The sequence below is a fragment of the Impatiens glandulifera genome, chromosome 1, assembly GCF_907164915.1.
Source record: "Impatiens glandulifera chromosome 1, dImpGla2.1, whole genome shotgun sequence".
NCBI classification, from domain to species: Eukaryota; Viridiplantae; Streptophyta; class Magnoliopsida; order Ericales; family Balsaminaceae; genus Impatiens; species Impatiens glandulifera.
In genome coordinates, this window is record NC_061862.1 from 66,810,754 (window position 1) to 66,835,247 (window position 24,494).

Here is a 24,494-nt window from a genome sequence, read left to right on the forward strand (position 1 = left end):
CTATTTTTAATATTGAATATTAGTATTTGGATATTGTGCCAAGGTGGAGATTTATTGTTTTTGGCACAATTAGAACCCACATCGGATGATGATGAGAGTGAAAGAAGTTTCTTAGTATATAAAAGAAACTATATTCACAATTAGAATAAATCCCACATCGGAAGATGATGGGAGTTGGGGAAGTTTCTTAGTGTATAAAAGAAACTCCCCCTCTTTGGTTTATTGCACTCAATACTAGTATCTTTTCTTCCTTATTAATTGATAGCCTTAGTCCTCGAAGATGTAGACAACATTATGATCGAACTTCGTTATTAAATTCTGTTAGTGTATTCTTTCGGTTGTTTTCTTCTTTTGTGTTTCTGTCAGGATTTTTCCAACATTAATGACCAATCGTTGTTTTATTCCCTCTTTGCATGATCGATGTATTAACATTTAGGGTGCTTGATATTTTGGAGATCTGTCAACTTCGTTCTCAATGCATTTGATGAAATAGAGGAAGAAGTATAATGTAAATAAATGAAGAATAATTACAAATATGTCCGGATTAATAGAGGAAGAAAGAGATTGTAGATATTATTTTTTTCAATTCTTAGCTTATTATGAGTTTTTTTTATATGTTTAGTTTTCTTTTGAGAAAATTCTTTATTTACAATATAATTCATATGAGTGCAAGAAAAAAAAAATCAATTTTAAATTAATAAGAATTCAAACGACAACTATTGGCCCTTTTTTCGAATATCATAGGTCAAGTGATCTCAATTTATCATTAATTTTGAAAAAAATTGGGCTTTATTCAAAACCCTTATTACACCTATTGAGCCCTAAAATTTTCAACATAAAAACAAAACCTAAAAAACTTAATCTATGTTCTTAATTTTTATGTTCTTTGGTTTAGATTTTTTTTATGTTTCTTTTAAGTTATATTCATGTTATTAATATACTATTATATATGTTACATTTCAATAGCAGAAAATTAAATCTGCACAAAAAATGAACCATACAAACACAATAATAATGGAAATATAAAAGGCAAAACATACTATTACATATGTAACATTTCAATAGCAGAAAATTAAATCAGCACAAAAAATGAACCATGCAAACACAATAATAATAGAAATATGAAAGGAAAAACATGCTATTTTTTTTTGTTGGATCTTGGGTCAAGTCACCAGTTGGATCCATGTCTTGACTTACCATTAACATTGACCATGGTTTAAATTTCGAAATTGGGTATTCTCCTTAGTGGATCTTGACATTCTTTAGCATTTCTTGGATCTTTTGATGGATATTGACATTCTTGAGGATTCTTTATGATCTTGACTTGTTATTGATGAATCTTGGCTCATTAAAATTAATGATTTTTAATATTTTAATTTTTCCTCTATTTTCCTAAAAAAAATGAATAAAATCAATTAATTATAAATTTAAGTAACTAACTCCTAACTAATCTAACTAACTTTTATTTGGCAACATTAATTAGTGTCACTTATAATAAGTGATTAATACCAATTGAAATATAATAAGTGATTTATATGGATTGAAATAATGTTTTTCAGTTTAATTAGTTATTAAGAAATATAGAACAGAAATAAATGATCTTGATTGTTTGGTATCTTTATTTATTTATATATAAATATAGAAGCCGTAACATTTTGTGAGAGAGAATTTATAATAAAAAGAAGATATAATATATTTTAAACATGTTAGTTTTTAATCTCCTATTAATTATATTATTATCATAAAATAAAATAAAATGATTAATCATACTTAAACAAATTCAAATTATTTTATTCTAAAATATCATTAATTAGTTTCTTTTATATTTATTTAATGGTTATTCTAAAAATTGTATTATATATATATATAGTTAGTAATTTGAAAAAAGTTAATCATAATTCAAATAAATAATTAAAAAAAGAAAAAAAATAGTATATTAGTTATAATTCAAATAAACCAGGAAAATTAGTATTATCTCCTATTAATTAGAATTTTTTATTTTTTTTAGAATTAAAGGATTAGAAGAAGTAAAATAGTCTACTATTAATTAGGCTAAATTAGTTATATAAAATATTTATAAATAGACAAATTAAGAAGTCAATACATGGAAGAATAGGCTTGGACATGGAAGAACGAGGCGGTGGGATGAGATGCGTGGAGCCACTATTTAAGAAACATCTTATTTAGGTGTTGATGAATTACTTGAGAACATACCTACAAAGATGACGAACTTTGTTGATTTCTCTAAGTAGTTACTTTTATGGCTGCTTCAGGCATCTCTTTCCACCTCCTCATTGTCGTTATTCAGTTATTATTACAGACAAATCTTCATATCTCATTTCTGTGGAAAAAATGACAAACATTCAAGTAAGTAACATCTCTAGACTAGATTTCAATTAATTATTTTAATTGGGAAGTAGAAAAAACTTGTTTATTGTTGTTTATTAATTTATAATGGTACACTTATTTGTTTTAACAACTTTATTAAATTATATTATTTCTTTGTCACGAGAATTTGGAATCTCTTGATCAAGGTAACTTGTTGATAAAGTTGTTGAATTTTGTGGAAAAGTTGTTCATTCTAATGTATTAAATTGACAATAATGATTTTTACTTTATTAGAAAATGAATTGTGAACCTATGTTGATAATGTAGGGATCTCATCATCATCAATGTTACTTATTAATTTTCATTTAGGTTAGACATTGCTTCAAAATCATGTGCTATGACCAGTGGCGGACCTACAAGGGGGGCCTTGGGGGCCCGGGCCTCCCCCAACCTTAAGATAAATTATTTTTTATATATATTTGACAAGTAAGTCTTAGTCCAGTTGGTTTGGTAACCAAACTCTGAAGATGAGGTCAGGTGATCAAACCCTAGCCTCTCCTTTAATTTATTTTAACTTATAAAATAGTTAGGCTGAAATCTATTTATTTTGTGTTGCATTTGATGAAAAAATTATTGGAAATTACAAGTGAGTTGTCACTTTGCCTACAAAGAGGAGAGCAAAATATAGTTCAAGCCATGTCATTGATTTCGAGTTCGAAAAATCAATTACAAAAATTTAGAGAAGATGGATGACATGATATTTTGGACCAAGTTAACAGTTTTTGTCAATTACACCCGATCTTAATATTTGATATGAATAAACATATGATAATTGATAGCAATGATAGGGGGAGAAGAAAAGAGGAACTCATCACTAATCTTCATCATTATCGTGTGGAAATCTTTTGTCAGGTATAATAAAAATTATTTCTTATCTATTAATAGTTATTATTTATTATTCATTAATAGTTATTATTTATTATTTAATGTTAGGTTGTTGACTTGATTATGCAATAAATGAATAATCGTTTTTCAGAATTTAATACAGAATTATTTGGCTGCATATCATGTCTTCCTCCCAGAAATTCATTCTCCCAATTTGATATTCGTAAACTCATTCGTCTTGCCAAACTTTATCCCAAAAATTTCACAGGCAGTGATTATTTATTTTTGGAACAACAACTTCGGGCTTACTTATTTAATTTGCGGGATGATCCTCAATTTTCTTAAATTGAAGACTTGGGAATTCTTGCTCAAAAATTGATTGCAACAGAAAAACATATAGTCTTTCCATTGGTTTATCGATTGATAGAGTTGGCTTTAGTTTTATCAGTTGCAACTGCATCCGTTGAAAGAGTTTTTTTCTGCAATGAAGACCGTGAAGACTGATTTGCGTAATCGAATGGGAGATGAATAGATGAATGATAGTTTAGTTGTATATGTTGAGAAAGATATTTTCTCAACAATTGAAAATGTTCCAAATATTGTAATATTTTCAACAAATAGAATCTCGTAAAATAAATTTGTCTTCTTCTGAATCGACTCATGAACAAGAATAATTTAGTGATTGCGTTTATTAGTATTTTGTAATTGTGTTTGCTAGTATTTTTATGTAATTATCGAGTAAAATTTTAATTAGAAAATGTATTTAATTGATCACTAAAAAATGCTACGTTACTATATATTTGGCCCCCCCGAGAAAATATTTTTGGGTCCGCCACTGGCTATGACATAAATAAGACATAACTAAAATTGAAATTTATAAAGGAAATGTACCAAAGTTGCATAATATTTTGTGTTTTTATTTTAAAAATTAAAGATATTAGTAATATTATTGATATTCTAACCTATCTAGCACATTTATTGAATATTTAAAAATTATAATAAAATATTTGAAAAAAACAATAATTTGGGACAAAAAACATGTATCTAGATTACATTTGAAAGTCTAGATACATTTGAAAGTCTATAACATGTTTGTGTATATATCATACTATAATGTATAAATTGTTTTTTTGTCATATATCATAGGACAATTAATAAGGATTATTAGAATATATTCTTAGTTTGCCTAGGGAAATGTGTTAGTGTTTTTAGAGTTATTCAAATATGTAGTATTTCTTTACTCACGTGTGTACGCTTGGTTTTGTTTTTTATATTTTCTTATTAAAAAAAATAATTTTTGAGTCAAAGAATAATCAAATAAATATATATATTTATAATGTTTTTGGGTCTAGTATGACAAATTGACAAGATAAATATTTTATAAGTAACATTTGGAAAAAAAAAATACAAGTGTTATTTAAATTATTTTTCGTGTTTTTATATATAATTTGACAAGAAAAATAATGACTAGAAAATATAGAAAATGATGTATTTTGTGGATTAAAAATTTAATAGGAGAGAATTTTTTAATGTGATACATCATCTTTTATATACATTTTTGTCAATAAATTATAATAATTATATTAAGTTTAATATATTAATTATTTAAAAAAAATATGACTATTAAATATACTCATTATTGTTTAAATATATAACAATTAGAATAAACAGAAATATAATTGCAATCAATCCTTATTATGGAAGTTGATCTAGTCTATTGTTAGAAGTATGAGAAAAACTAAAGTAAAGTCCCATTAAAGTATAGTTAAGTAGGATTTATGAAAAATGACACGGTAAATATTATGGTGCGAGAAATTTGTGAAATTATTTGTTAATTAATTATATTGATTTATGTGATCACTTTTGGGATTTAGTTATGCTTAAATACAATGATAGATTATTTGGTTATTGATACAGTTAATTGATAAATTGTTTATATAACGTATAATTGAGATGACATAAATTATATAAAATGATGTTGGTATAAAATAATATATTAAAATTTCTTATTATTATTAAAAATAATTATAAGAAAATTATAAATAAAAATATCATTGATTTATATATAATTATATTTTTATTTCAAAAAAGTAACCAAATATCAAACTAAAAAACTTCTCCAAGTAAAAACCATATTATAAATGCAATCAATCTTTATTATCGAAGTTTATATAGTCCATTGTTGAAGGATGAGAAAAGTCCAAGTAAAGGCCTATTATATTTTAAATAAATAAAGGGCCAATATATTCCCCTTAAATAGAGGCCCAATAATTTAAAAGTTATTTGCTCTTTTTCGAAATAGGTTAGTTCTCCCGTCTCCACTCACACAGTATATATGACTAGGGATGGAAATGGGGCGGTTCGGGGCGGGGAATGCAATTACCATCCCCGCCCCGTTTTAATTTCGAGGATTTTTTTAATACCATCACCGCCCCGTTCGGGTTTTTTCGGTTTTGGGGAATTCCGCAGGGCACCGTTAATAATTTTTATTTTAAAAAAATAAATAAATATTATACAATAAAATTATATAAATGAATTTTTTAATATAATATATATTGTAATATATTAAAACTTTATATTATTATAAAGAAATAATTTTAATACTCTTATAAAATATAGTAAATAAATAAATATATTGGTGATTTAATATATTTAATTATGTTTATGGTATTCGGAGCAGACTCGGGGTAAAAACGGGGTGAAATCGGGGCGGGTCGGGGCGGGGACACAAATACCATCCCCGCCCCATCCTCGTTCGGTTTCGGGGAAAAACCGTCCCAAACGGGGCAATTCGGTTCGGTTTTCGCGGGGCGGTTTTAAATTGTCATCCTTATATATGACATGCTCTTCAGTTTTTATTATACATCGATCTTCTATTTATTTGATGATTATTCATATTTTGTAATGTTTCTTCATTTCAATCGGCCTAAAGATTATTAAACTGTTCCGATTTCTTTGATGAATGTGATGATGCTTTCCCCAAATGATCGAAGCTGAAATTATCGAGCACCGTTCTCATTTATTTGAGAAATCCAAGTCAGGAATCTTTTGATCCATCTCTGTCCATTAGAATATTCTAGAAAGAACCATGCTTAGTTTTCAATTTGATAATTTAACTGACTTGAATTGTTTTCATTTTTATTATTTGTTTAGTTTTCTCTTTAAACACTTTCTTCTTCGATTTTTGATGTTAATTTAAAATATTTAATATTTTAACAATAATTTAGTCTGGAGAATTAATTTGATTAAATTATTTTGATTGAGTTGATTGATTAGTTAATTATTCGTTAAATGGTTTGTTTTATAAAAGGAAAAAACAATACATGAAAATATAGCTTCAATTTTTCATTGGTTCTCCTAAAGTCAGACTTGGTGATCCTGGTTACTTTTATGTTATTTAATCATAATATTTTTATTTAAAATAATTATATATTTTTAATTAGTAACCTAAATAAAAATCAAGAACAATTTATATTTTTATTTATTTTTAAATAGGTTATCCCAATCTTCTGACTATTTATTATTATGAAGGAAGCTCATGTGCTTGATGAGAAATCCAATGATGAGATTGTGGAGAAGAAGATTGAGGATATTGAGTTATGTATGGTGTGTTTCTCGCATTTTCAAATGGTGCATTTCTCGCAATTGCAAATTGTATATTTCAATCATTTTGTTTTTTTGTGAAGGATGATGGGATTGTGAACAATGTTGGGATTGTGAAGGATGAGAGGGTGGAGGAGAAGAAAGTGGTGCAGAATAAGAAGGTGGTGTAGAATAAAAAGGTGGTGTAGAAGAAGGTGGACGATGATTTGTTTGTGGAGAAGGTGGAAAATGTGCCGAATAAGAAGGTGGTGTAGAATAAGAAGTTGGTGCAGAAGAAGGTGGACGATGATTTGTTTGTGGAGAAGAATGAAGACAAGGTTCCGAATAAGAAGGTTGGGCAGAATAAGAAGTTGAAGCAGAAGGTGGATGAGGAGGAGGATGTGGTGGAATTGGACGATGCATCCCATATCCAATTTAAGAGAAAGAGGTTGAGGTCGAAAGCTCTAATTAGTCCCTACACCGTCCCTCGTCCAAAAAATAAGGTGAAAGAAGATCCAATCATTGTCGATCCTATGGCGAAGTTTGATCCGAAACTTAAGACAACTATGATGAAAAAGTTTGCGAGAAGAAGTCAATGTAAAAAGTTGGAGCTCTATGTTGGCACTATAGGTTATTCATTCTTCAATACACTTATGAGTACACGTAAATGGTTAACTGATGTGGAGATCAATGCCGGATGTGATCTTCTAAGAGAAAGAGCATTCACCTACCCTAAGACGTACGCGGCGAATTTCACCATCTTAGATTGTCATTTCGTCCCTTTGTTTACAGAACACTATGACCAATTTATTGTTGATTCGGTTAATCCTGATAAACCAGAAGGACATTATTTTGATGAATCCTTTTACTTGTACTATTGGGGTAGAGAAGATAAACATATTCTCAGTTGGGCATTGTTGATGACATTTACTTCCCCCTCAACCTTGACCTCAAGTACTGGGCACTATGTGTTCTATGAATGAAAGAATGGAGAATTTATGTTTATGATTGTGATCAGTCAATTTTCAAAGACGACAATTTTGCAGAATTCATGATACGCATGTGTCAAATGTTGTCGCCCTTCCTTCATAAAGCGTTGTCTGAAGTTCAAATGGCCAGGTATCCTAACATGAGAAATGAGACTTTAAGATTTCGTAGAATCCCACATACAGAAGTACCAAAAGCAACAATAAGTGGGGACTATGACACTTTTGTATTAATGTATATAGAGTACCTGACTGCTAAACTTGGTCTAGAAAATTGCATATCAGATAACATGAAATTTTATAGAGAAAAGTGGGCAGTCAGGTTGTTCCACCAAATTTTAGAGCCATGAAGTTGAATATGTTGAATACTGTTTAACATGTTGTGTAATACTGAATATTATTGTTGTAACATGTTGTGTAATACTCAATATTATTGTTGTAACATGTTGTGTAATACTGAATATTGTTTATCATCATCATTAAAAAGTGGACAGTCTGGTATCCTAACATATTGTGTAATATTGAATTGTAATACGCATGAGTTATAACTCACGCATATTACAATATGTGTCAGTTACTACTCATCAACATGACTCACGCATATTGTAATACGCGTGAGTCATAACTCATGCACATTGTAATATGCGTCAGTTATGACTCACGCATATTACAATATACGTCAGTTACTACTCACGCGTATTACAACATGACTCACTCACGCGTATTACAATATGCGTGAGTCACTGTTTGTTCAACCAGCTGAGTCATTAACATGGCCAACCTAGATGGACAGTTTGTGGCTTCTCTCTGTTTACTTGAAGAGAAATATTCAACTATATAAACATAATTAAGATTCAAATATTCTAAAGAGAAATCTAATGCATTTGGATTTCAATGAATACATCCAAAATAAGTTTACATTTCATAATACATTTGGTTTTCAATGAATAAACCAATGCAGCACTGCTCTGCCTATGCCTGCATTCCTTCACCTGCTTGGGTCCTGCTTCCATTAAAATTAAATATAAAACAGTTAGATAATCCTTAACCACTTAGAATTAAACACTATTTTGCATTCAATTCACTCTAAATATAAAAAGTCTTACATGAGATGATGGTTGATGTTGTTGCTGAGATGATGATGATTGATGTTACTACTGAGATGCTACTCTTGCAGTAGATGATACAAGCATCACTGATTTGCATGTTGCCCTGTTATGACCCTGACCAACACATGAGCTGCATCGTCTTCGGACCTTAAGAGTCTCACCTTGGGATGACCTATGTTTTGTTGTTGGTCGTCATTTCTTCACCTTAACATGTGGTTTTAGGCAGACGCGTAGTTTGATAATTTATGGAATATCCCATTCTTTTTCATCACCAAAGGGATAACATGTCTCTGAATATGCATTCAACCACATTTGAGTTGAGTAATACCTGAAAAAGATAACGATTAAACATGTGAGCAATTGGTTAGATAGATAGATTAAAGACAACGACTAAAAATGCAATTGTTACCTTGAGCAAAACTCATAGGGATCCAATTTTCGTGTACGGACAACAGCTAAGACATGAGTACAAGGAAGACCAAATACATCAAATACCCTACAACTACAAGTCATTGCGTGTAAGTTAACTTTAAAATGAGATTCACCGTCATGCACATAAAACTCGAATCAGTTAAGTAAATTGATGTTAAAAAGTATGGCTTTCTCAACTTGCTCACGTAAGAACTTTTCATAATATTGAGATAAACGTTCTTTTTGATTATCCACTTTTCTTTTCTAAATTGAAACCAATCATGTATTGTGAATCTAAAATATTCAGCTAAGGTTGATATGGGATATTTTCTAACTTCTATACTCTGACTATTAAAGCTCTTGGCGTAATTGTTTGACCGGGGAAAAATGCACGACTTCATCTCTTCATCCCAATATCTGCCAAAGAGACAACTATATGAAGGTCATAAATCCTGATCTTGTCAAAAAATCGATTAAACATTAGGATAACGTATGCACGAGAAGACAATTCAAATTATGCGTGGCAGTGATCATTTTTAAATTTGGTCATTATATTCATCTTGATGTGGTATGTGCATGCACCGTGATATGCTTTTGAAAAAACCGAGCACAATGCATTGACAATACTTGGGTGTCTATCGAATACGAAGACGAGATCTTGGACTGATCCAATTGCCACTCTTAGTTGTTGCATTAAGTATGTCAAGGAGTTATTATTCTCTGAATCAACCACGTCAAAAGTAATAGGATATAGTTGTTCATTTGCATCCAATGTTATAGCCACCAATAGTTGACCTCCAACCTTATGCTTAAGAAAACTGACATCGACGCACAATACAGGATGACAACTGGTTTTGAAACCCCTAATTGAGAGGCCTATGGACATGAACATATACCTGAAATGGCCGTGCTCATCCGTCTGTATGTCTGTTATGATATCCGAATTATTTATCTCCAACATGTAGAGGTATGATGGAAATTTACCGTAGGAATCCTCTATAGTTCCTCGCACCTCCATTAGGGCATGTTCCCTAGACCTCCAATCCTTATTATAACTCATCTTTATTCCATAAATTGTCTGCATGTCTTCAATTATTTTTTTAGGCATGTGATCATGGTGATGGTCCATGTACTTGCACTTCATGCATTCCCCAATAACCCATGATGGTGTTTGCCTTTCATTCTCTCGACATTACACAATTGAACATGTATGATCTTTTACAAATTTTCGAATCTCAAACATTTCCGAATATTTTCCTTTCACAGCACGCAATCTCCACTTCCAATTCGGATACAAACATTTCACCACCCAACTATGTTTTTTTGACTTCGCCATTTTGAATTCAAAATGATTATCCATCGCATATTTATATAACATTAGTTGAAGCTCTCATTTATTCTCAAACAACGAACTGACTTCAACTTCCAAAGTTAATGCCTCAGGTATCGGATTTTCAATATCAGGTATGTTACTAGCAACCCAATCACTACTACAGTTTGGTTAGAACCCAATCCTGGGAACCCAAGCACTGTTTGTATTAGTACTAGCAACACAAGCAGCACTACTAGGTTGGGTAATAGAAACCCAATCATCACTCCTCTCATTCAGACGCAAACATGGTTCATCTTCAATGTCATTTTCAGTTTCAAAGAAAACCTCCCACTGCTTCGAGAATACGTCAGGATTATCAATTTATGGAACCACTACACTTTCTTGAGTTGGGTTTGTTGGATGTAATGACTTCTCTGCTAAGGATACACACAATGGAATGCGATTGTGGAATAAAACTGCTTCATGTAAAAAGAACTCCACATTCACATCTTTTTTTTATATCAATTATATAAGAAAATTTGACCTTCATTCCAAGAGCATTATATTTGGCTTGAAGTAATAAATCATATCTAGATATGTAAACATTAGTAGCAGAATAAATTAGATAAACAAATTGGGCATAAGTACAATTTTGGGGAACAATCATATCACTATTTGACTTTGTAGAAAAATGAGTAACATCATCAGTAGTTTTCCACTCTCCATCAAAGTAAAGAAGTACTTGAGCTGTAATTGAAAATTGTTCAACAACATTACAAGAAATCCAATGCAGCAACTTTTCAAGAATCATAACCGAGGAGGTTGCTGGTAGACTTTCAAGAAATCCAATGCAACAACTTTTTCATAAGTTTGCTTCAATGAATCTAATGGCATAAGAACCCCCTATCTAATAGGTCCATTGAAGCAAACTCGTGGACAATTCTTGGCACATTGTATTTCCATGAAACATACCAGCAAACTCCTCCTCAGTGAGTGAGCATAATACATCTTTCTTTGTTCATATAACCTAGTTATACTATAATATAACCAACTTATTGTTCATATAACCCAACCTATTGTTTATAATCACTAAAAAACATAAAATAAATATACCCATTTTGAGAACGAAGAGTAGTGGGTCACGACTTTAAACGAAGAGGTCGTCGTCGGCGGCGGCTGTTGCTCGTGATCGTGGTCGTGGTCTTTAGGGGAGTAGGGTTTGAGAGTAGAGCTGGAGTGGAAAGGGGGCAAGTGAGAGAGTCGATCGATATTCATGAATGGGGTTTTGTTTTAAATCAGGGCAAAAAAAGTATTTATACGATTAAAGACGAGAAATGCAACTCATGCATTTTTATCTAAAACGCGTGAGTTGATTAACGTGTTTTAGATGAAAATGCGTGAATCGCATTTCTTGACTTTCCATTTACGGGAAATGTCATTCACGCATTTCATCTAAAACACGTTAATCAACTCACGCGGTTTAGATGAAAACGCGTGAGTTGCATTTCTCATAAATGAACGATAAATCAAGTGCGCGAGGGTATTACAGACTTTTCGCAGGGCAAAGGGGCCCGTTTTACCAACATTATCAAGCGAGATCCATTTATTTATTTAGGCCTTTTAGTAGGGTCATTTCATCAAATTTCCCCTTAAATAGAGGCCCAATAATTTAAAAGTCATTTAAAAGTCATTAGCTCTTTTTCGAATTAGGTTAGTTCTCCACTCACAGTATATATGACACGCTCTTCGGTTTTCATTATATATCGATCTTCTATTTATTTAATGATTATTCATATTTTGTAACGTTTCTTCATTTTGATCATCGTAAAAATTATTAAACTTTTTCGATTTCTTTGATGGATGTGATGATGTTTTCCCAAATGATCGAAGCTGAAATTATCGAGCACCGTTCTCATTTATTTGAGAAATTCAAGTCAGGAATCTTCTGATCCATCTTTGTCCATTAGAATATTCTAGAAAGAACTTTGCTTAGTTTTCAATTTGACAATTTAACTTACTTGAATTATTTTTATTTTTATTATTTGTTTAGTTTTTTCTTTAAAACTTCCTTCTTTGATTTCTGATGATGTTAATTTAAAATATTCAAATATTTTAAGAAATAATTTAGCCTGGAATTATTTTAATCGGATTATTTTGATTGAGTTTATTGATTCGTTAATTATTCGTTAAATGGTTTGGTTTATAAAGTGAAAAAGCAATACATCACAAAATAGCTTTAATAGTCTCCTAAAGCCTGATTTGGTGATCCCGGTTACTGTATTTAAAATAATTATATATTTTTAATTAGTAACCTAAATAAAAATCAAGAACAATTTATATTTTTATTTATTTTTAAATAGGTTATCCCAAACTTCTGACTATTTATGAATGTTTTATTATTATTTAATTTATTTTCTTGAAAATCTGTTTATATATATATATATATATATATATATATATATATATATATATATATATATATATATATATATATATATATTATTTGTTTATTAATTTATAAAATTTTGATTAGGTTAGTGGCTACTGTATTATCAATAAATAAAGGCTCAATATATTCTCAATAAATACACAGGAGGCCCAATAATTTAAAAACATTAGCCTCTTTTTTATCTTCACATAATTAGGTTAGTCTCCACTCTCACATTATATACAACACGCTATTCGAATTCCATTATACATCGCAATTTTTATTTATCGATTTGCGAATGTATTCTTCATTTTGATCCGCCTAATTGAAGTTATATATCTGTTTCGATTTCTTTGATGTTTTCCCCCTATGATCGAAGCTGAAAGTTCTCATTTATTTGAGAAATCCAAGCCAGGAATCATCCAATTCATGTATGAAGTTTTTCTCATTTAATGTATCTGGCTTGATATAGAGATTGATTTGAGATGATGGATGTGATGAATTTTTCCCCAGATGATCGAAACTGAAATTATCGAGCGCTGTTCTCATTTATTTATTTGAGAAATCCAAGCCAGGAATCTTCTGATCCATCTCTATCCATTAGAATATTCTAGAAAGAACCCTGCTTAGTTTTCAATTTGTCGCTCTAACTGATTTGAATTGTTTTCATTTTTATTTTTTTATTTACTTTTCTCTTTAAACATTATTGGATCTCTGATAATCATGGAGACCTGAACTGAAGAGTATGTAAGAGAAGATCATATATATATATATATATATATATATATATATATATATACACTTTATAGGCAAAGATGATTGATGCTTATTTCTGACACCTCTTGTATGAGAATTGCCTCTAATAATATTAGAGTCTCTTCTTTGAGCAAATTAAGCAACTTTCTGAGCTTAGTCTGTTTATTCTAAATAAATAGTTGCACTCCTCAAGTCAAGATTGATTATTTTAAGAAATTGAATGGAAATTCAGGCAACCCCCTTTCATGATATAAAAAGTAGAGAGGGAGGTGTTAATCTGTTCATACATTGAATCTTTAAACTCTTCAGACCTGCTGAGATGATGTTCTCATCTATGAAGTTGGTCTAGTAAGATGAAGTACATATATTAGATGTATCACCCTTTCATCCTGTCTTCAGGAAAAAGACATGTCATGTTAGTAAGATGAAGTACATATATTGAAAGTGTGTTCCGAATTTCAACTTTATCATGTTTAAATTAATAGACAACTTAACAGCTACATAGTGCTCTGTAATTACCTGGGAAAAGTACATGAAGTAAACAATACACATACATTGGAGTTCAGCCTCATGGAAGATTGTATTAGTAGTTGGAGCGATTGTAGTGTTAGAAGTAGTTAGATAACCAATATGTAATACCAGCAGTATGATTAGATTAATAGTTAGTAGCTGATGGCTAGTCGATTCTGATTTCTTCCTAATGGAATTAGCTCAGCCCCTCCTTTCTTCTGTTACTTTAACCTTCTTGTTTTGTTTGGGCTGTCTTAGATTGGAATACAAGATAGACTTTATGAACTCTGAGCTTAGTCTGTTTATTATAAATAATTACACTCCCTCGAGATTAATTATTTTAAGAAATTGAACTAAAATAGTAGAGATAGAAGGTTAATCTGTTCATACATATATTAGATGTATGACCCCCAAGTGTCTCTTGTGCTAACTTTCTATGTCTTTTTCAAACGACTTGTTATCTATCAATCATCCAAATGTCAATGTCTGTCTGTCTACCATTAGACTCTTGCAAAATACAAATGTTTAGGCTAAAAGATGCATTTCAAGTATGGTTATAAAACAGGGTTTCTCCATAGAGATTATATACCATTCGGTTAGTTTTCTAATACTTGCAGCATGGTGAAATCTGATAAGAAGAGGAATAGGATTAATTTTTCTTGCACAAAATCACATATTGTCATTTCGAGAGTTTTCAGAAGGTCTTTCATGGTCAAGAAATATCACCCTACTAAAGGGTGGTGGTGGGAAGCCAAAAAATGGTGTTTTTCTTCTACCTCCAAGCTGACCAACATTATAGCCCCCTTTTGTCGAGGATATGCTTTTAGATATTGCATTATGAATTTTTATTCATCATCAATAAGGATTGACTGTTCGATTGCCTCGTCCAATGGAGGTCATATTTCAAATTTCACCCCTTAATCTTGTTTAATTGATAAAATTTTATGTTTTTTAGATTGATGGTGATTTTTTCTATTTTTATGTATCTTAGATAACTTAACAGCTACATAGTGTTCTGTAATTACCTGGGAAAAGTACATGAAGTAAACAATACACATACACTGGAGTTCAACCTCATGGAAGATTGTATTAGTAGTATTATATTGTTAGAAGTAGTTAGATAACCAATATCTCATACTAGCAGTATGATTAGTTAGTAGCTGATGGCTAGTCGATTCTTATTTCTTCCTAATGGAATGAACTCAACCCTCCTTTCTTCTGTTACTATTAACCTTCTTGTTTAGTTTGTGCTATCTTAGATTGGAACGTTGTGCCGTTAGTTAGTTTTTATCTTAAAAGTGACACTAACTGTGCAAACAAGCTGTTAAGTCATTGTTTCAATTACCTTTTTTAATTAGTTGAGAATTCAAATATTGATTAAGTTATATTTTTATTAGTTTTCTCATCTATCTGTTCTTGTTTCTATAAAATAATTATATCATACTTTTTTTTGTCACTCACTGACAAATGAAAACCTCGTCAGAATAAAACAAGATTTATTTGTATATTGAATATGTGCTAAAGGATGGAAAAGTTTAACCCAATTTCTTTTTAAGGATGTAGTTTGTAGCAATGGCAACACAATGCCCAAACTACCACTAGTTCAGATCCATGTTTGTTATTAATTTTTCAGACAATACCATTGTCCTTTTGTTTAGTGTTAGGTGAAATAAAATTGTGTCACAAAATTACGAATTTATCATCTTCTATGATCAAATTTAGCAACTTTCTGAGCTGAGTCAGTTTATTTTAAATTATTATATTCCTCAAGATTATTTTAAGAAATTGAACGGAAAATTAACAACTCCCATTCGCGATAATAAAAAGTAGATTGAGATGTGTTAGTTTGTTCGTACATCATGTATTAGATGTATGACCCCCAAGTGTTAGTCTTTTTCAGAAATTTGTTATTTATCAATTATCCAAATGTCAATGTCTGTCTGTCTTCCCTTAGACTCTTGCAAAATATAAAGTTTAGGCTAAAAGCTGTATTTTAAGTATTGTTACAAAAACAGGTTTCTAGGTTTCTCCATAGCAATATGGTGAAATCTAATAAGAAGAGAAATATGAATGTTCTTCTGCCTGTCCAGGATTGAACAGTTGTCTTCATCTTATCTTCCAACCAACCTGATTGTAGGGGTGATCATTGTTTAAATTTCACCCATAATCTTTTTTAATCGGTAAGGATTTTATGTTTTTTAGACAGATGGGTGACTTTTTCTTTTTTCATGTATCTTAATAAGAATAAGATTGATAAATGTGCGAAATGGAAATGTGTATGATTGATAGAAGTGTATTATTTTTTTATGAGTATTAATCATTCTCAATCTCATTGACAGCGTTTGGATATTTCCATTCTATTGATAATGTTTAGATTTATTAGAGAGAAATTATTAATATTATTTTGTAATTAAATTATATTAAAATTTTTAATTTTTTATTATTATATTTTATTTAATTAAAAATACAAAATATTATTATTTTTATATTATAAATGTTTAAAATATATAAAATATTGAAATGTATCTTAATTTAATAAAATATAAATATCTAATATTTTATTATATTAATTATAGTTTAATGATTCAATTTTCTTATTTATAAATAAAAATTATTTATCAAAATAAAGTTTTTAAAATACTGTATATTAATAATTAATCAAATTAAATATAATATAATATTTTATTTAATAATATATACTATAACATTGCATAATATTTTTAATAACATTTTTTATTAAAATATTTTATATTTAACTTTTCTAATATTTTTTAAATATTTATTTTAAATAAAATTGTTATTTTATTTTTAAGTTTTTATAATTTAATTAATTTATTATAATTTTATTATTAATATATAAAATATAAATTAATTATATAAAAATAATTATTAGTTATTATAATTATTATAAAAAAATTAATTTATTTTATTCATTATATTTTATTTTAAATAATTTCTCAATATTATTTAAATAATTGAAATAATTTATTTTAATAAATAAATTTAAAAAATTATTATTATTTTAATTATAAAAAAGAAAATGCATTACAAGAGAATCCGGAGTATCCGGGAATCAAACAATATTCTGGAATGAAACTCATCAACCAAACACTTCATTTTATTCCCTTTTTCATTCCTGAGTATAAAAATTACGTACCAAGCATCCCCTGGATATGTGCTAAAGGATGGAAAAGTTTAACTCAATTTCTTTTTAAGGATACAGTTTGTAACAATGGCAACACAATGTCTAAACTACCACTATTCCAACATTATAATCTTTTGTAAAATAGTTCAGGTCCATGTTTGTTATTAATTTTTCAGATAATACCATTGTCCTTTTGTTTAGTGTTAGGTGAAATAAAATTGTGTCACAAAATTACGAATCTATCATCTTCTATGAGTAAATTTAGCAACTTTCTGTGCTTAGTCTGTTTATTTTAAATAAATATACTCCTCCAGATTGATTATTTTAAGAAATTGAATTGAAATTTAGCAACTCCCTTTCGCGATAATAAAAAGTAGATAGAGATGTGTTAGTCTGTTCATACATGTATTAGATGTATGACCCCAAGTGTCTCTTGTGCTATCTTTCTATGTCTTTTTTTAGAAATTTGTTATCTATCAATTATCCAAATGCCAATGTATGTTTGTCTTCCTTTATACTAAAGTTTAGGCTAAAAGATGCATTTCAAGTATTGTTACAAAACAAGTTTCTCCATTGCAATATGGTGAAATCTAATAAGAAGAGAAATATGAATGTTCTTATTGCACAAAATCACATATTGCCTATCCCAGAGTTTCCAGAAGATCTTGCATGGTCAAGAAACATCACCCTACAAAAGGACGGTGGTGGAAAACCAAAAAATTGTGTTTTTCTTTTACTTCCAAGTCGAGGATTGAACAATTTTCTTCATCTTATCTTCCAACATTATGGTCTCCTTAAGTTGAGGATAATGTTTTTAGATATTACATTATGAAATTCTATTTCATTATTTCATCATCAACCTGATTGCCTCGTCTAGGGTGGTTATTGTTCAAATTTCACCCCTTCAAATTTTTTTTAGTCCATAAGCATTTTATGTTTTTTTAAACGGATTGGTGACTTTTTCTATTTTCATGTATCTTAGATTCATATTGTCGTGAGATTGATGGATATATTTTCATGAATGTTAAAATTTAATTGGTATTTTTTTGATTATTTTTATTATTTTCTTTTTTTATTCAAAATTAAAGTCTCGTTTTTTTAATTGGAATAGTGATTTTTTTTTGTCATTGTCATGGTTATTGATATTTTATTATGATCTTTTTAACTTTTTTTCAAAATAAAATAAATATATATATTTATATTCAATTCATTATCAATAAAAAAAACCCAATAAATTGTCTATTTAATATTACAATTCAAAAAACATATTTTCTTCTATTCTTATTTTTATTTTTGGATTAATTTTAATATGGAAATGTAGTGTTTCATATGTGATACAAATTATATAGGGTATATGTTGTTTAGATGTATAAATTATAACAATTTATAAATTGTATAGGGTAGTATAAGTTGTATATGTTATTGATGTTTGATATGAATTATAAGAAATGGTATAAGTTATATGTGGTTTATAGTTTTATGTTTGATATATATAGTATAAAGAAGGAAAAAAGCTCACTTAGACGTATCTACTTGTACAACTAGCTCACTTAGACGTATGTACTAAGGTCATTTAAACAGATGTACTATCAAAAATTGGCTCATTTAGTCTTTTTAATAACTATGGTTAACTTTTATTTTTAAATTTATATATTTATTAATTAAATATTAATATATTTTCCCTCTCATTCTTTTTCATTAATTAAACTAAATAATTTATTTTATTTTAATATTAATTTCTCTTTTATATTTCATTTTTTTTATTAGTTTTTATTTCTTATATTTCTTAAATTCTCATTTTTTTTAAAAAAATTAATAATTTATTTATGAATTTTATGTTTTACTATAATATTTTTTTGAAGGGTTTTTTCTTATTTAATTTAATATAATAAAAATGAAAAAGGGTTTTTTCTTATTTAGTTTAATATAAATAAAAATGAAATTAATAATTTTATTTTTATTTTTATTCACCACTTATATTAGTAGTAAAAGAATTGTTTTGTTTAATATTTGATTATTACTCTTTTGGTGTTTGATGAATGATTTTTATTATTATTCAATTCTTAATTATTAATTAATTTATTTTTGTGTTAAATGATTTTTATTTTTGAAAGAATTTTCATTGTTATATTCAATTATTGGATCAAACAATTTTAAAATAATTAATAATTAATATGAATATAAAAAATATATATAAAAAAAGAAGAAATATAGAGTTAAAATAATTAATGATGAATGCTTTTATATATATATATATATATATAAAATTAAATTAAAATAATCAATCATAAATACTCATATAGAAATAATAAAAAATTATAAAAATAGAGGATTCATTTATTATTAATAAATGAAATAATAAATGAAAAGGAAAGAGAGAAAATATATTAATATTTAATTAATAAATATATAAATTTAAAAATAAAAGTTAACTATGGTTACTAAAAGAGGCTAAATGAGCCAATTTTTGATAGTACATACGTTTAAATGACATTTTATTAGTATAAACGTTTAAGTGAGCTAATTGTATAAGTACATACGTCACTTTTTTCCTATAAAAAATGTAGTATAAGTTGTATCAATATGAATTTGAAATTATTATTATTATTTTTTAAATTTATTTATATTATAAATAATATTATTTATTATTATAAATTATTGAATTGTTATTATTTAATAATTAATATAATTTTAATTAAATTATAAAAAATTAATTATAATATAAATTGTAAATTGTATTTTTTTAATTTAAATATTATTAATAATTGCAATAAAATAAACATAAAATAAAATTAATATATAAAATAAAAAATATTATTTTGTAATAAGTAAATATATAAAATAATAATTAATAAAGTTATCGTTATAAAAATAAATATACATTCTTTAATTAAAATACTGAACTATTTGAAAATATATATATTAAAAATAATTATGTATAATAATAATATAAGAAATTAAATATAATATATTTAATATATTATATAATATTAAGTTATATACAATATTAATAAATGGTATAATAATAAATTAAAAATTAAATGATATATGAAAAATATTATACCTAAGGGTATAAATTAGAAAGAGGTATAAGTTTATACCCATATTAAAATTTTGACAAACAACATATAAAAATCCTATTGGTATAACTTATTCTATATCAATAGTGTTATATTTCCTTAACATTGCTAAAGAATACTTAATTTATCTATGATGTTATGGTTATTTTTTAAATATATCCATGATCTCTGTCGTCGCAACTCCCGCATACAGTGCATAAACGTCCTTCCTCTGGTTCTGATTCAACCATCCATTCTTTACCATCAAATTTTCTACATATGATTAACTCGCAATATCACCTCCTCCCTCATCATAAGGAACTTTGACAATAACTAAATCTAGGCCATAATATCCTATACGACTTTTATAACCTATAAAGCTTAGCGACGTTGTAGAACTTAACAAAAATCAAGGTCAAGAAATGGTGTTAATGAGATAATTAAAAATTGTTATGAAGAAAATTAAAGAGAAAGCAATGAACACAAGAATGAGAGAAAATCCCGATAGGGATTTGTGATATTTTATTATGTATAAATAGTGTCACAAATCCATTACATGTAAAAAAACTTTCACCTACTCTAAATAAGTCTATCAACAAAATATAGGTACAAATTATACCTCAGCTTTTATATTAGTAGTAATTAACACAATAATGGTTATAACCACTTTTAACTAATTACTAATTGTTATAACTAATTACTATAGTTATATTTAAAAATTTAACTATCTAACAAGATTATAATCATTTTGACATAACTAAATATAAGTCTAGGAGTCTCTAATATCCTAATGTTTATCATTAGATTCATGCTATTACATAAATGACATGATGCATCTGAGTCTATTAACCATTCATTTGTATCTTTAACTAAGTTGATGTTGCTCATGTTAAACTCAAAAAATGTATATAAATGAGATATAAGTTTAGAACACTTATCTGCAACCACTTGAGGATGCTCTAGTTGCTCCTTTTCCTTTGACATATCTCATATTTTTCAGAAAATCTTTATACATTCTATATTTTTCAAAAGTTGCATCTCTATACTCATACTTTGAAGCATTGTTGATTGTACTTATGCTTCCTATTTTCTTGTTGTTATTTCCTTAGGTTGTTTCCACCAGTACGAATAACCAACAATCTTAAAACAAATTTCCTTCAAATGACCCTTACCTCCGTAATGAAAACACAAAAGATTATTGGACTTAGACATGTCTGAATTACTTCTTCTTTCTCTTGCATGCATGGAGTTGTCTTAATTGACATTTCTTAGATAACTTTTCTTTTCCACATTCTGCAACATTGTAAAAACCTTGTAACAACATGTCATAGTTTTCACATTAGTATTTGATCCTTCACATATTCATACTGATCATTAAGTCCCATCAGATATTGTAGTAACTTATTCTCATTGTCATCTTGAATCATTTCAAGTTTCAGAAAATATCCATCACAATATACCTTAGTTCCTTTACACCTACATCTTCTAAGTGGTTTCAAAATAAGAATTTCATCCTACATTCTTCTAACCTTAGAGTAGTATTCTTCTAGTCCATTTGATCCTTGTTGTAGTATGATAATATCCTTTTGGAGATCATACCTTCTTGGACTGTTATTTCCTTCGTATCTTGATTTAATTTCCAGTCAGAGATCACGACTTATTTTAGTTGATTAAAACCTTCTTTGAAGTCTCACGTCGATCATATTCATCATCTAGGAACGAACCATAGAGTCGACGATTCCCCACTACCTTACATCTTCTAGATCTGTAGGCCTTAGGAACGATCCATCTATGAATCCGATTTTTATCTTAGCTAATAAGACAAGTTGGACGCTAAGACACCATCTGTAATAAAGCTCTCTAGTGAGAACAACAATAGTTAAAGTTAGCCTTGTATGATATGTTGGATGAATTGTTGTTTTGGCACAATTAGAATCCCACATCTGAAAATGATGAGAGTGAAAGAAGTTTCTTAGTATATAAAAGAAACTATATTCACAATTAGAATAAATCCCACATTGGAAGATGATGGGAGTTGGGGAAGTTTCTTAGTGAATAAAAGAAACTCTCCCTCTTTGGTTTATTGCACTCAATATTAGTATCTTTTCTTCTATTAATTGATAGTCTTATTTCTCATAGACGTATGCAACATTTTGGTCGAACTCCGATATCAAATTCTGTTAGTGTATTCTTTCGGTTGTTTTCTTCTTTTGTGTTTCCGTTAGAGTTTTTCCCAACAAGTGGTATCAGAGCCGAAGGTTCGTCCTTGGCATGGTGGAGTCTTCAAAAGGGGAGTCAACTCCTTCGTCATCCTAGACGAGGACACCGATGTCGAATTTGAAGTTTGTGGTGGAAATCTTTGATGGAACTGGGCATTTCGGCATGTGGAAAGGTGAGGTTCTAGATTATCTTTTTTAGCAGGGTCTAGATGTTGTTATTTAGGTTGAAAAATACAGATAGTATAGAATAAAAAGAATGGAGTAACATGAATCGGTTGGCGTGCGGAACAATTCGATCGTGCCTGTCTAAAGAGCAGAAGTATGTTGTGAAGAACGAAACTTCTGCATAGAAAATATGGCAAGCATTGGAGGACAAATTTCAGAAGAAGAGTAGTCAGAATAAGCTTCTTATGAATAAGCGGTTGTTGCGGTTTGATTATCAATCAGGTACTACTATGAATGAACATATTACTAAGTTTAATGAATTAGTAGCAGATATGTTAAACCTTGAATGTAAGTTTGAGGATGAAGATCTTGTTTTGATGTTGCTATCGTCCTTTCCTGATGAATTTGAACACTTAGAAACAACGTTACTTCATGGTACTCTTTATCGATGTCACACACAACATCACATCCTGACGCATGGATATTGGACTCAGCATGCACTTATCATATGACACCAGTTCGAAAGTGGTTCTTTGACTTTAATGAGCTAGATGGTGGAGTTGTTTACATGGAAGATGCTAGTACATGTAAAATAAAAGGGATAGGTTCAAACAAGATGAGAAATGATGACGGATCCACCAGAATTATCAGAGATGTTCGGTACATACCGAATATGAAAAAGAATCTCATTTCTTTAGGGGCCTTGGAGTCAAAAGGCCTACACGTGAAATTGAAAAATGGAATTCTTAAGGTAATATCTAGAGCGTTAGTGATGTTGAAAGATATCAAGAAAAGTAATAATTTGTATTACTATCAAGGTTAATGGGACAACAATTGTATCAACTTTCAGGAGCAATAACGAATTAGAGGCAACAAAGCTATGGCATATGCAATTGGGGCATGCTGGTGAGAAATCTATGCAAACTCTTGTCAAGCAAGGATTGTTAAAAGGTAGAAAAGTTTGTAAGTTAGATTTTTGTGAGCATTGTATTCTGGGAAAACAAAGGCGAGTAAAATTTGGCACTTCTATCCATAACACCAAGGGTATCTTAGATTACGTGCACTCAGATGTCTAGGGACCTTCCAAGACTCCTTCTCTTAGAGGTAGACATTATTTTGTTACTTTTATTGATGATTTTCTAGAAGAGTATGGGTGTTTACTATGAAGAATAAAGGTGAAGTGTTTTGGATTTTTTTTAAATGAAAAACTCAAGTTGAAGACGAGACAGGAAGAAAGATCAAAATTCTCTGGACTGATAACGGTGAAGAATACAAGAATGATCCATTCCAGAAGTTATGCCAAGAGTGTGACATAGTTCAACAATTCACAGTCAGAAAAACACCACAACAGAATGAAGTATCGGAACGTATGAACATGACATTGGTAGAGAAAGTTCGATGTATGTTGTCTAATGCTGGGTTAGACAAGAAATTTTGGGCAGAAGATGTGTCATACACTCAACATTTGGTAAATCGCCTGCCATCATCTGCACTTTGTGGAAAGACTCCATTAAAGGTATGGTCTGGAAAACCTGCAACTAATTATAATTTTTTGTATATTTTTGGTTCTACTGTATATTATCATTTATTTGAATCAAA

General features: G+C 28.9%; 4 non-coding genes and 1 pseudogene across 4 annotated transcripts; all 5 read left to right on the forward strand.

The window, feature by feature from the left end:
• Nucleotides 1–6,171: 6,171 nt before the first annotated feature.
• Nucleotides 6,172–6,270, forward strand: LOC124923093. The gene has a single exon (XR_007098112.1). It is a non-coding gene; the product is annotated as a small nucleolar RNA Z103 (small nucleolar RNA).
• A 6,199-nt stretch (nt 6,271–12,469) lies between these two features.
• Nucleotides 12,470–12,567, forward strand: LOC124923094. Its single transcript, XR_007098113.1, has one exon. It is a non-coding gene; the product is annotated as a small nucleolar RNA Z103 (small nucleolar RNA).
• A 962-nt stretch (nt 12,568–13,529) lies between these two features.
• LOC124923073 lies at nt 13,530–13,632 on the forward strand. The gene has a single exon (XR_007098094.1). It is a non-coding gene; the product is annotated as a small nucleolar RNA Z103 (small nucleolar RNA).
• A 217-nt stretch (nt 13,633–13,849) lies between these two features.
• On the forward strand, nt 13,850–13,951 carry LOC124923149 (annotated as a pseudogene).
• Nucleotides 13,952–14,027: 76 nt separating this feature from the next.
• LOC124923177 lies at nt 14,028–14,162 on the forward strand. The gene has a single exon (XR_007098186.1). It is a non-coding gene; the product is annotated as a small nucleolar RNA snoR77 (small nucleolar RNA).
• The last annotated feature ends 10,332 nt before the right edge of the window (nt 14,163–24,494 follow it).